The sequence below is a fragment of the Pelodiscus sinensis genome, chromosome 23 (assembly GCF_052426305.1).
Source record: "Pelodiscus sinensis isolate ZL-2025 chromosome 23, ASM5242630v1, whole genome shotgun sequence".
Lineage (NCBI taxonomy): Eukaryota > Metazoa > Chordata > Testudines > Trionychidae > Pelodiscus > Pelodiscus sinensis.
The window spans coordinates 1,048,079-1,058,163 of NC_143074.1; the positions used below are offsets into that span (position 1 = coordinate 1,048,079).

At 44.5% G+C, this 10,085-nt stretch overlaps 1 protein-coding gene across 14 annotated transcripts in view; it reads right to left on the reverse strand.

The window, feature by feature from the left end:
• EXD3 (exonuclease 3'-5' domain containing 3) overlaps positions 1–9,965 on the reverse strand; it is a 347,824-nt gene extending 337,859 nt beyond the window's left edge. For 3 of the 14 annotated variants that reach the window (XM_075905836.2, XM_014570612.4, XM_075905835.2), the window contains exon 1: positions 4,187–6,311. The gene's annotated coding sequence lies outside the window, so the exon portion shown is untranslated. Of the gene's footprint in view, positions 1–4,186; positions 6,316–9,897 lie in introns of those variants that run through there. The other 11 variants (XM_075905833.2, XM_075905831.2, XM_075905832.2 and 8 more) reach the window with 8 other exon arrangements.
• Positions 9,966–10,085: the final 120 nt, after the last annotated feature.

Below are 10,085 nucleotides of genomic sequence, written 5' to 3' on the forward strand. Positions count from 1 at the left end.
ACATATTTTTGCTTGTAAAAAAAGCAGTAACTCATAACTGATCCAAGACAAAGGTTCTGTTGATACAACATGTGGATTAAATCTGAAATGAGAAAGCAAGCTGTTCTGTTAAACTAACAGCTTTGCACACAGGGCTTATATCTAAACTGGTGTAATAAATCATGGCAAAAGAGTTCTGTTTGGCTGATATACACATTTCTTTGGACACGGAACAAGAGTTTTAAAATCACTCTGGACACTGGACACAAAATCATTTCTTCATTTTACTTTCTTTAAGTATTTCCCAAAAGCTTTGCATTTACTTTGCTTAGAGCTATTTACACTTTGATATTCAATCTATTCCATATTAGCTTGCCAAAACCATTAAGCTCTTATCTAAACAGCTCCTTTTTACTCAATGTGGGGCTAGATCTCACTCCAAAGGAGCGTTGTTGGTGACAAGAAAGCAGCTCACTCCATCTGAATTATCACATTAGACATTTTTCTGACCAATCCAGATGAAGGACTGACATAAAGTCCATGTTTTTCTCTAACAGCCCGTCCCTCTCTTCCTCTCCTGCTTTTCCCCATTTTTACTAGCACATCCCTTATTTTCTTCCATAGCTCTTAGCACTTTTGTTTTTCAGAAATATTCTTATTTATGTAGAAAACTTTGTGGAGGGCTGCCACTGACAGTCCACTTCAGTACAGCATCTTAACACGCAGTGTATACTGAAACCAATAAAAACCATATGAGACTCAAAATCCTTAGGTACTGGTTCTCCCAGTAACACTGAAGAGGTGCTGAACAAGTTATCATCATTATTCCATCCTTAAAACTCCTCCAGAAACACCCGTTTCTCTCTAGATCCTAAATAATTGCACCATTGCTGATATACACTAAAAAATTAGGAGAATTTGGCAGAACATTCTAAGTACAATACTGAAATGTAGCTGTGGATGGACCAAGGACTGTAGCAATCTGTTTAAATAAAAATCAGACAATACCTGGAACTGATTATAGCTCTCAAGCAAAGAGTTTGCTGGCACATATTAATGACATTTTACACCCATATGTCCCTGTTAAGTTATTGGCTAACACATGCAAACATGTCATTATACAACCCAGATGGGTCTCAGAGAAGATGCAAACCAAAATATAAACTGGTCCATAAAACTAAAGTAGGCTTTCCAGTTATTCTGTGGAACTGAATGGTGAGAAGAAAAGTTGTAGGAGACAGTACCCCACAGAAGAGACAAGCATTTCCTTCACCAGTATGGAGAACACTCCAAGATTTTATTCCACAATGCCCACCTTGCGTGTGTGTTAAGTACGGAGGGATGAGGGAGGAGAAGTCTATACTACAAGTATTGTCGAGGAAACTAATGTCGACACACAAAAGTCACCAAAAATACTGCCAACTAATGTTTACACTTGCTCCCTCTGTTGACAGATTGTGTCCACCTCTAAGCTCTCCTGTGGACGGCAGGAGCAATACACTGTGGGTATGTAGCCCACAACAACTGGCGACTCCATCTATCGCTGGGTGTTGTGGAACCTCAGAACAGAGCATGGGGCATCTTGGGACCATGCAAAGTGTCCCGTCAGGGACTGCTTTGTTCCAAGGCTTCTGGCATCCTTTTGTGCCCTTTCTCCAAATGCCTTTCTCTGCTGTGCTCTCCGGCACCTGCAGTGAGAAAGAATGGATCCTGCACATCTCTCGTGTGCTCTGTTAACTGTGGTGAGGACCTTGTACATGGCAGCAGAGACCATCTTGAAATTACTGACAGAGGAAGAAGACTCAGAAGAGCTTGACAGTGTACATGATATGGAGAGTGGGGACCACTGGACTAGCCTACTGGGCTCTTAGGAGACATTTAGAGGTAAATTAGAGCTAAACAACAGCACAGAACACAGAGCGCCAGGACTGGTGGCTGAAAACAAACTTTACGGAACTGCAGGAAACTTGGTCACACCCATGGTAAGTTGACCTCTGACTAATTAAAATCATGCCAGATCACAGATGTTTCTGGACCAGAGTGTGCCAGACTATACAGGTTCAGCCTGTAAAAGCACATCATGTAGGTAATTAAATCCATAGTTAGGAAAGTGTGATAACTAGCTGACAGACTGCTAGTACCTCCCACACAGAGTATGGGTACAGTATTATTTTTGATGTTTCTCAGACTCTAAACTTTCTACTTTGCAGAACATATTAAGAATTAATTTATATATCTATTCTCTAACAGATATGTAATCTTGCTAATCTCATCTGTGTGGCAGTCCAAATATTTGTATTATGAAAGACTGTCCCCGAATGAAATTCAAGGTGAAGCTTTAGAATATAAACAGGGGCAGGGGCAGGCCCAACCCCAGGGAAAGGCGAGCAAGGCATATGCCTTGGGACCTGCGCTTTCGGGGCCCCACTCTGCTGAGTATTCACCATCCACAGGCCAGGCCTGGGGCCCCACTCCCAGCATCCTGCCTTGGGGCCCACAAACCCTTTGGCAGAGCCTGGGGGTGACTGTGGTCAGACGGGAATCACATTTTATGGAATTTTTAATATTATACCACACTTCACTCCTACTTGAAGGGGGAAAAATAAATCAAATACAGCTAATTTGTGAGTTACTCCTTTTTAAATGTCTTTGGGTTACTCTTTAATCCACAGGCCCTGCTAGGCAGATGGCTCAGCCATCTAAACTTCAGATTAAAACTACCTAGAACCACATACACAAACTTGAAACCAAAGTTCCAATAGCTCCAAGGCAGATAAACTGAGTTCTATGCAAACTACCGGATGAACTGGGATGAGGTGGTTATTTTGAAGAGACCTTATAAACTGATATTCTATTTGTTTAGCACAGGCAAGTGAGATCTGTAGTTAAGATGAGGGCCTGAAACATAAACCCACCTATTACAGGCCTGGTGTAAGGCCTGAGACCTAGGCCACAATGGTTAAGACTTTGCTAATATAAAACAAAGTTAAGTTGTGAGCAAGAGGCAGGCCCTGTTTACAAAAGTTGGCAAGAACAGGGCTGGTATTACAGAAATACACTTATACCTAAGAGTATTAAGTATAGGCCACAAGCACATTTTAGAGGGACCATAAAAGAACACCTCATGAAAAAACATTTTGGCGCCAACACACACCCCATAGATAACAGGAACACACTGACTCAGGTTTAGGACAGGGTTTAAACTAACAGCATAATAGATAATAAACAAATCTGCATGTACAAGGTTGGCAACCTTGTACATGTACAGAGGGTGGCAACCTACTGTCAGGAGTGATGTGTAACTTGTTTGTACCTGTGTATAAAAACTGTCTTTGTCCAGCCTAGGGGGCAATGGCACATCCCTGTCACTGAGGTGAGTCCATTGTAACGAGCATACATGTGTTACATGCAACTGCTGACATCTGATTCAAGGAAGCTAGAATCATGCTTCATTTACAATAAACTTGGCTTGGTGCCTTCAATCCTTATCTAATTTTGTGGCCTTTGGGTGACTCTCAAAGTCTGCTGTATTGTCTACATGCGCAAGCCTCCACAATGCCCAATACACAGCCAAATGGTTACCATCATTCATGAAGCAAAAAAGACTTTCAAAATACCAAACTGGTAACACTTGGCAACCACAAGATCCTCTAGGCTTCTCTAATTGGGCCTCTACTTCACTCAAAGGAGTTTGAATGTACTAAATATGGAAATTCACACTAACAGTCTGGATCTTGAAATGAAAGAGTATGACACGGGTCATGGATTAATACAACTTTTGCAATGCCAATGAGAATCACATATGAAGTCCACAAATCAAAAGGTAAAGGACCTCTCAAATCTGTTCCCAAATACAACTGCTAGATCATAAAACACAGCTTGTTCAAAAGGATATCACTAGTAAGAAAGGCCAAATAAACAATAACGATAGTGACCCAGTTCTTGCTACAAGCTTTCATAGCTGTGACTTAGCCTATGTTCAGATTTGCTTTAATGCACTTCCACGAACAAAATATGCTAGCAGAACACTCTTCAAACATGCTCCATATGCATGCTGATGTGACCAAACTACATTGGACAAGTTATGATAAAACTGGTCTTCAGAACAGAGTTTAAATTTATTTTAAAAAATTCACTGTCAAACTGTTAAAACAGAGCCATCCAGCTTGCAGAACTAAATATAGGTCTAGTGGACCAGCAAACTTACCCAAGGAGGACAGTGACTGTGTTGTCTGTTCAGTGATGGCAAAATAATTCCACTTCTGTAAACCCTACAAGGAATTAAACAAACCTGTTAAAGTTTTCTCATTTCTATTCATACTTAGTCCCTAATTCAGGATAGCTCCTTAACGTATGTATGTATCCCATGGAGGTCAATAGAATTTATGGATATGCTTAATCTTAAACAGGTACTCAAGTGCAAACCTGAATAGGGAAGAACTTAATCACATGCTTAATTATTTTCCTAAAATGGGGCCTTAAATACTTGTTAATTTCTCTACAACTTATTAAATGAAAAATCTCCACTAATGTAATATAGAGCTCCACAGTTAAAATTAGCGAAGGGTGAGAAATGCAAAAATTAAGCATTTTAAAAGCAACATTAACTGTGCCACATGAATACATATCTGAAATAGCGGTTTATCCCTTTTCTATTCTAGGACATATTGAATGAGCACCTTGACCATCAGAATTCTAATGTGATATATATTGAGTAGTAGGAGTATGATTCTGTTCTCACTGTGGCTAGTCCACTGAAATTAGTGGAATTACCCTGGTTTAAAAAGGGTGAGAGAAAAACTAGGCTCAACCTATGTATTATGGCAATTCACACTGACATGTTTTAAGTGAACATAGTACTTCTATTGCCTGTAATATCTATCCGTCCTAAGACAGTAATTTCTGTTACCATGTTCTTTCCTATGCACAGAGGATAAAGCATTTAAGCATTTATTGAGAATGCATTATGGTTTGGTTAAGAACTTTCCTTACTTGCTTAAAACTACTCTCTTCCTCAGCAACCTCCTCTCATCATACACACACACAGTTTTAAGAGATGCACCCCAAATTTGTGCCATTTACAGTCAGATTATCAGAAACTCACACATTGTCTGCTGGGCTTAATAGTCTCCAGAGGCCGTATAAGAAGATTAAATAGGAGAGTTATCCGAAAGCCATATTTGGCAATGCCTGCATTAGACGCTGATTTTGGGTGGATATGCACTTTACGGAATTATGTGGGGATTAGAATGGAAGAGGTTCCGCTTATTCTTACATAACAAGACTCATTCTAAAACACTATCTTCTATTAGCTTTGCTATATTCCCTACTTATGTCCTAAAGCTGATACTCAGGATATCAATTCTTTCTAAATGGAAAAAAAAAACTAAGAAAGTTTGGTTTCAAATTTTGTATGAAACAGCAATTAAAAAGATTGCGTAAACCCCTAAACTACTCAATTTTACAGATAATGAGGCCTCTATTAGCATATGTGTAGTATTTTAGATTTTTGTGCTAACATTTCAGAAAATGTGCTAACATTTCAGAAAATATTACTTAAACTTATCACATACCTGAAGCAGGCATGTACTATCAGCCTCTTTTTAAAGGGGGAATAATGGAGAGAAGCTGCTATGTGCAATTGTGATAGAGCTGTCTACAGATAAACTCTGTATTATTATGTTACACATACTGTAAAAAGATCTGAGAAACGATGTCGTAACAAAAAGAACCCAAAAGTCACAAAGTAAAAAGGGAGAGGCAGATGACACTACCTCTATCCTACTCTCTCAGGAATAGGAGTAAAATATTTTTTCCAAGACCTGTGCTCATTTCAGCTTTGCAGTTCAACTTTAACACACTTCATCTTAAGGACTAAAACACTGTTAAGTGTCTTCGGAAAAAAACATTCTGGAGCACAGAAACAAGCAAAAGCTTCAAAGTGCAACTTTGTGGGGTTTAGTTTTCCTCCTCTAAACTTAAGAGTTTTCTGCAGACTGTTAGTCTGATACAGTGTCAAATGAGACAAAATATGACTTAGATTAAAGCCATTAATTTTTTTGTAACAAAAACCCTTTATTTAATTACTGTGGCTGTGTCTAGACTGGCCAGTTTTTCCAGAAAATCAGCCGCTTTTCCGGAAAAACTTGCCAGCTGCCTACACTGGCCGCTTGAATTTCCGCAAAAGCACTGACTTCCTACTGTAAGAAATCAGTGCTTTTTGCGGAAATACTATTCTGCTCCCGTTCAGGCAAAAGTCCCTTTTGCGCAAAGCTTTTGCACAAAAGGGCCAGTGTAGACAGCTCAGATTTGTTTTCCGCAAAAAAGCCCCGATCGCGAAAATGGCGATCGGGGCTTTTTTGCGGAAAAGCGCGTCTAGATTGGCACGGACGCTTTTCTGCAAAAAGTGCTTTTGCGCAAAAGCGTCCGTGCCAATCTAGACGCTCTGTTCTGAAAATGCTTTTAACGGAAAACTTTTCCATTAAAAGCATTTCCGGAAAATCATGCCAATCTAGACTCAGCCTGTATGTATAGAACTACAACAAAAAGCGATTATAAAACTACCTGTGCAACAGGTAAATCAAAAATGGCCACTACTTCTGCATACAGTTACTACAGATTCTGTCTCCCTATTTACAAAGGATTGTCAGAGGGATTTACACCCAGGCATACATTGAATTTTTTGGGATGTATTTCACTTTGCATTGGAGTATCTTCTTGTTGCCTGGGCATAAATGTTTATAAAAACCATTGGGAATCAGAAGTCCTGTTACCTGTTGTATGCTTATGAGTAAGTCATTTTCCCTGAGTAAAAAAGTGGTTTGTTTAGAGTACTTGGCAGGAAAATTGTGAAGTATTCTGAGATGTGAAGTATTATGTAAAAGGATAAAGCACTATTACTAATAAATGTCATTGAAACCTATGTCTTGTTAATGAAAATCATAGCTTTGAACCAATGGCATTAAAAAATAATTTAATTGTTAGAGACTGATAAATCTTTGTTGCATATGGAAGTCTCTGAGGGAATGGCTATTCCCAGTCTTGGATATGAGGGCACATTAAAATTAATGTAAAGCACTGCACTAGTCACTTACATACACAATTCAGCAGTAACAGTATACTATCATGGCCACAATTTATACATTGATCAGATGGGGCAGATGTGTTTGTTACTGAGGAATTTCCACATAGCTCATAAAAAAAAAGCTCTATAAAGGGACAGCTTCTTTGCATCTACCTTAAAGGACGCCTATAGGTACATCTACACTACAATTCTTACAGTGGCACAGCTGTACTGCCACAGCTATACTGCTGTAACATCTCCCGTGGAGCAGCTCTTTGCCAGTGGGAGAGAGCTCTTCTGTTGGCATAATTAAACCACCCAGAGTTGCATTAGCTATGTTGGCAGAAAAGCTTATCTTGCCAACATAGCACTTGTCCACGCCAGCACTTTGGTTGGTGAAATTTCAGTCAGTCAGGCGTGTGTTTCTCATACCTGCGACTGCCTTACCACCAAAAGGGCTAGAGTAGACAAGGCCTGCCTCTTCCCATTTAAACCCTGCAGCTTGCAATTAGCACAAAAGTATTCCCAACAGCACTGCCTGTTAGCAATTTTACTTATTCTGCCTCAACTACAGTAAACTTCCGATAATCCAGCACCTTTAGGACCCAAGGGATGCCGGATTATCAGATATGCCGGACTATCGGAAGGGGGGGCTATGAGGGGTCTAAGGTGGTGTGGGGGGATGCCACCCCAGACCTCTCATAGCCCCCCCTTCCAATAGTCCGGCTTTGCCCCAGGAGTCCCCGATTCAGCCGCTGCTGGTCAGTTTCAGCAGCAGCTGAATCAGGACGCCTGCGGCAGAGCAGCTGGGGTGCTGCCGGGTTGGTCCGGTAGCACCGCCTCTTGGCGCTGCGAGATCAACCCAGCAGCACCTCAGTTGCTCTTGGGGATGCCTGGGGTAGAGCAGCTGGGGTGCTGCCAGGTTGGTCCCACAGCACCAAGGGGCGGCACTACCGGACCAACCCGGCAGCACCCCAGCTGCTCTGCCCCAGGCGTCCCCAAGTCGGCTGCTGCTGAAACTGACCAGTGGCTGACTCCGGGAAGCCCGGGGCAGAGCAGTTCTGCCTCAGGCTTCCTGGAGTCAGCCGCTGGTCAGTTTCAGTGGCAGCTGAATCGAGGACAGCTGGGGTACTGCCGGGTTGGTCCCGCAGCGCTGAGGGGCAGTGCTACGGGACCTACCGGCAGCATTCCAGCTGCTCTGCCCCCAGATTCCCCAATTCAGCCGCTGGTCAGTTTCAGCAGTGGCTGAATCGGGGAAGCCGGGGACAGAGCAGCTCCAACGGTCCGGCTGCCCAGAGCACGTACCATCAGATGCCGGACCAATGGAGTTTTACTGTAATTGGAATGCTATCACCTGAGGCAGTTTCTTTTTTAAACTCACAACTAGAAAGCTCCATTTTCTCCTTTCCCAAAAGCATTTTGTGATGCTGTAGAAGGCTTCGTTTACACTACACAGCTTTTAGCAACATGGCTGCGTCACTGCTGATTTCTAATATCATGGCTGTAATGTAGCCGCTATTTGTTGGCTCTTTCGCCAACAAAATACTTTCACTCTTAACAAAAGTGCTCCTGTTGACAAAGAGCTGTTCACACTGATACTTCTTGTCAGCAAAACTTTTGTCTTTTACAGGGGTGTCATTTTAACACCTCAGCTTTGTCTACACTATGCAGTTTTTAGCAACAAGGCTCTGTTGACACAGCCCTGTAGCTGGAAGTCAGCACATGTGAACATGGTCAACACTTTCACCAGCAAAATACTTCTAGCTCCCAAGAGTGACTTTCACTTTTTCTGCAGGGGTGCGTCTAGGCTGGCAAAATCTTGCCACCTGTCTAGACTGGCCGTGAGTATTTGCGCAAGAAAAGTCAGTGGTTCTTGTGCAAATACTTTGACGCTCCTGCTCAGGGATAAGCAGGGATGTTTCAGCGGCAGCTGAATCGAGGCCAGCTGGGGTACTGCCGGGTTGGTCCTGCAGCATTGAGGGGCACTGGTCAGTTTCAGTTCCTGCTCAGGGATAGTCAACCTGTGGAACTCCTTGCCAGAGGAGGCTGTGACGGCTAGGACTATAATAGAGTTTAAAGAGAAGCTAGATAATTTCATGGAGGTTAGGTCCATAAAAGGCTATTAGCCAGGGGATAAAATGGTGTCCTTGGCCTCTGTCTGTCAGAGGCTGGAGAGGGATGGCAGGAGACAAATCGCTTGATCATTGTCTTCGGTCCACCCTCTCCGGGGCACCCGGTGCTGGCCACTGTCGGCAGACAGTATGCACAAAATCATGCCAGTCTAGACGCAGCCCAGGAGCGTGCTCCTGCGGACAAAACAGCGTTCACACTTGCACTTGCCACAGCAAAACGTTTGTCATTGGGCGAGCGTCAGGGGTTAAGCCCCGTTAACGCCAAAGGTTTGTGAACCAATCGCAAGTCAAAGTCCCCATTGCCGGGACGCTACATCAACATCCAACTGCACGTTCCATCCCGCAGCGCCAGCCCGACACCCAGCGGCCGCGCTGAGAACTGCAGCGAGCTGCCAGCGGCTCGCACACGAAGGCCCATCAGCCCGGCCGGACCGCGCAGCCCGCACCCCCCGGACCGGGACACGCCGGGAGGGGGAGGGGCACTTCCGCCAGGCTCAGCGCGCGGGACCCAGGGAGTCTCCCCGGGCCTCGGGCCCCCACTCGGGGGGGCGGCGCCCCGACACGCGCCACGTGACCCCTCGCGAGACGCTGGGGGCGCGTGCAGGGTCGGGCAGCCGGTCCCCGGCCCCGCTGAGGCGCTGCGGGCCCGTCCCATCGCGCGGCCCGGGGCCAGGCCGCTGGGACCCGCTGCCCGAGGGCGACGCCCCGGCCCCGGCCACTCACCTGACACACGCCGGAAACCGGAAGCAGAGGCGGGCTCTGCGGTGCGTTGCCCAAACCCTTCCCCGCAGCCCGGCGGGTTCCCTGTGACGCCCGCTGCAGCGCCCCCTAGCGGCCAGGCGGCGGGTTTGCTGCGGGCGCCGTCCCGGCCGGTCTCAGGCAGTGGGGCGCTGACTGCGGCCGCTCGCAGC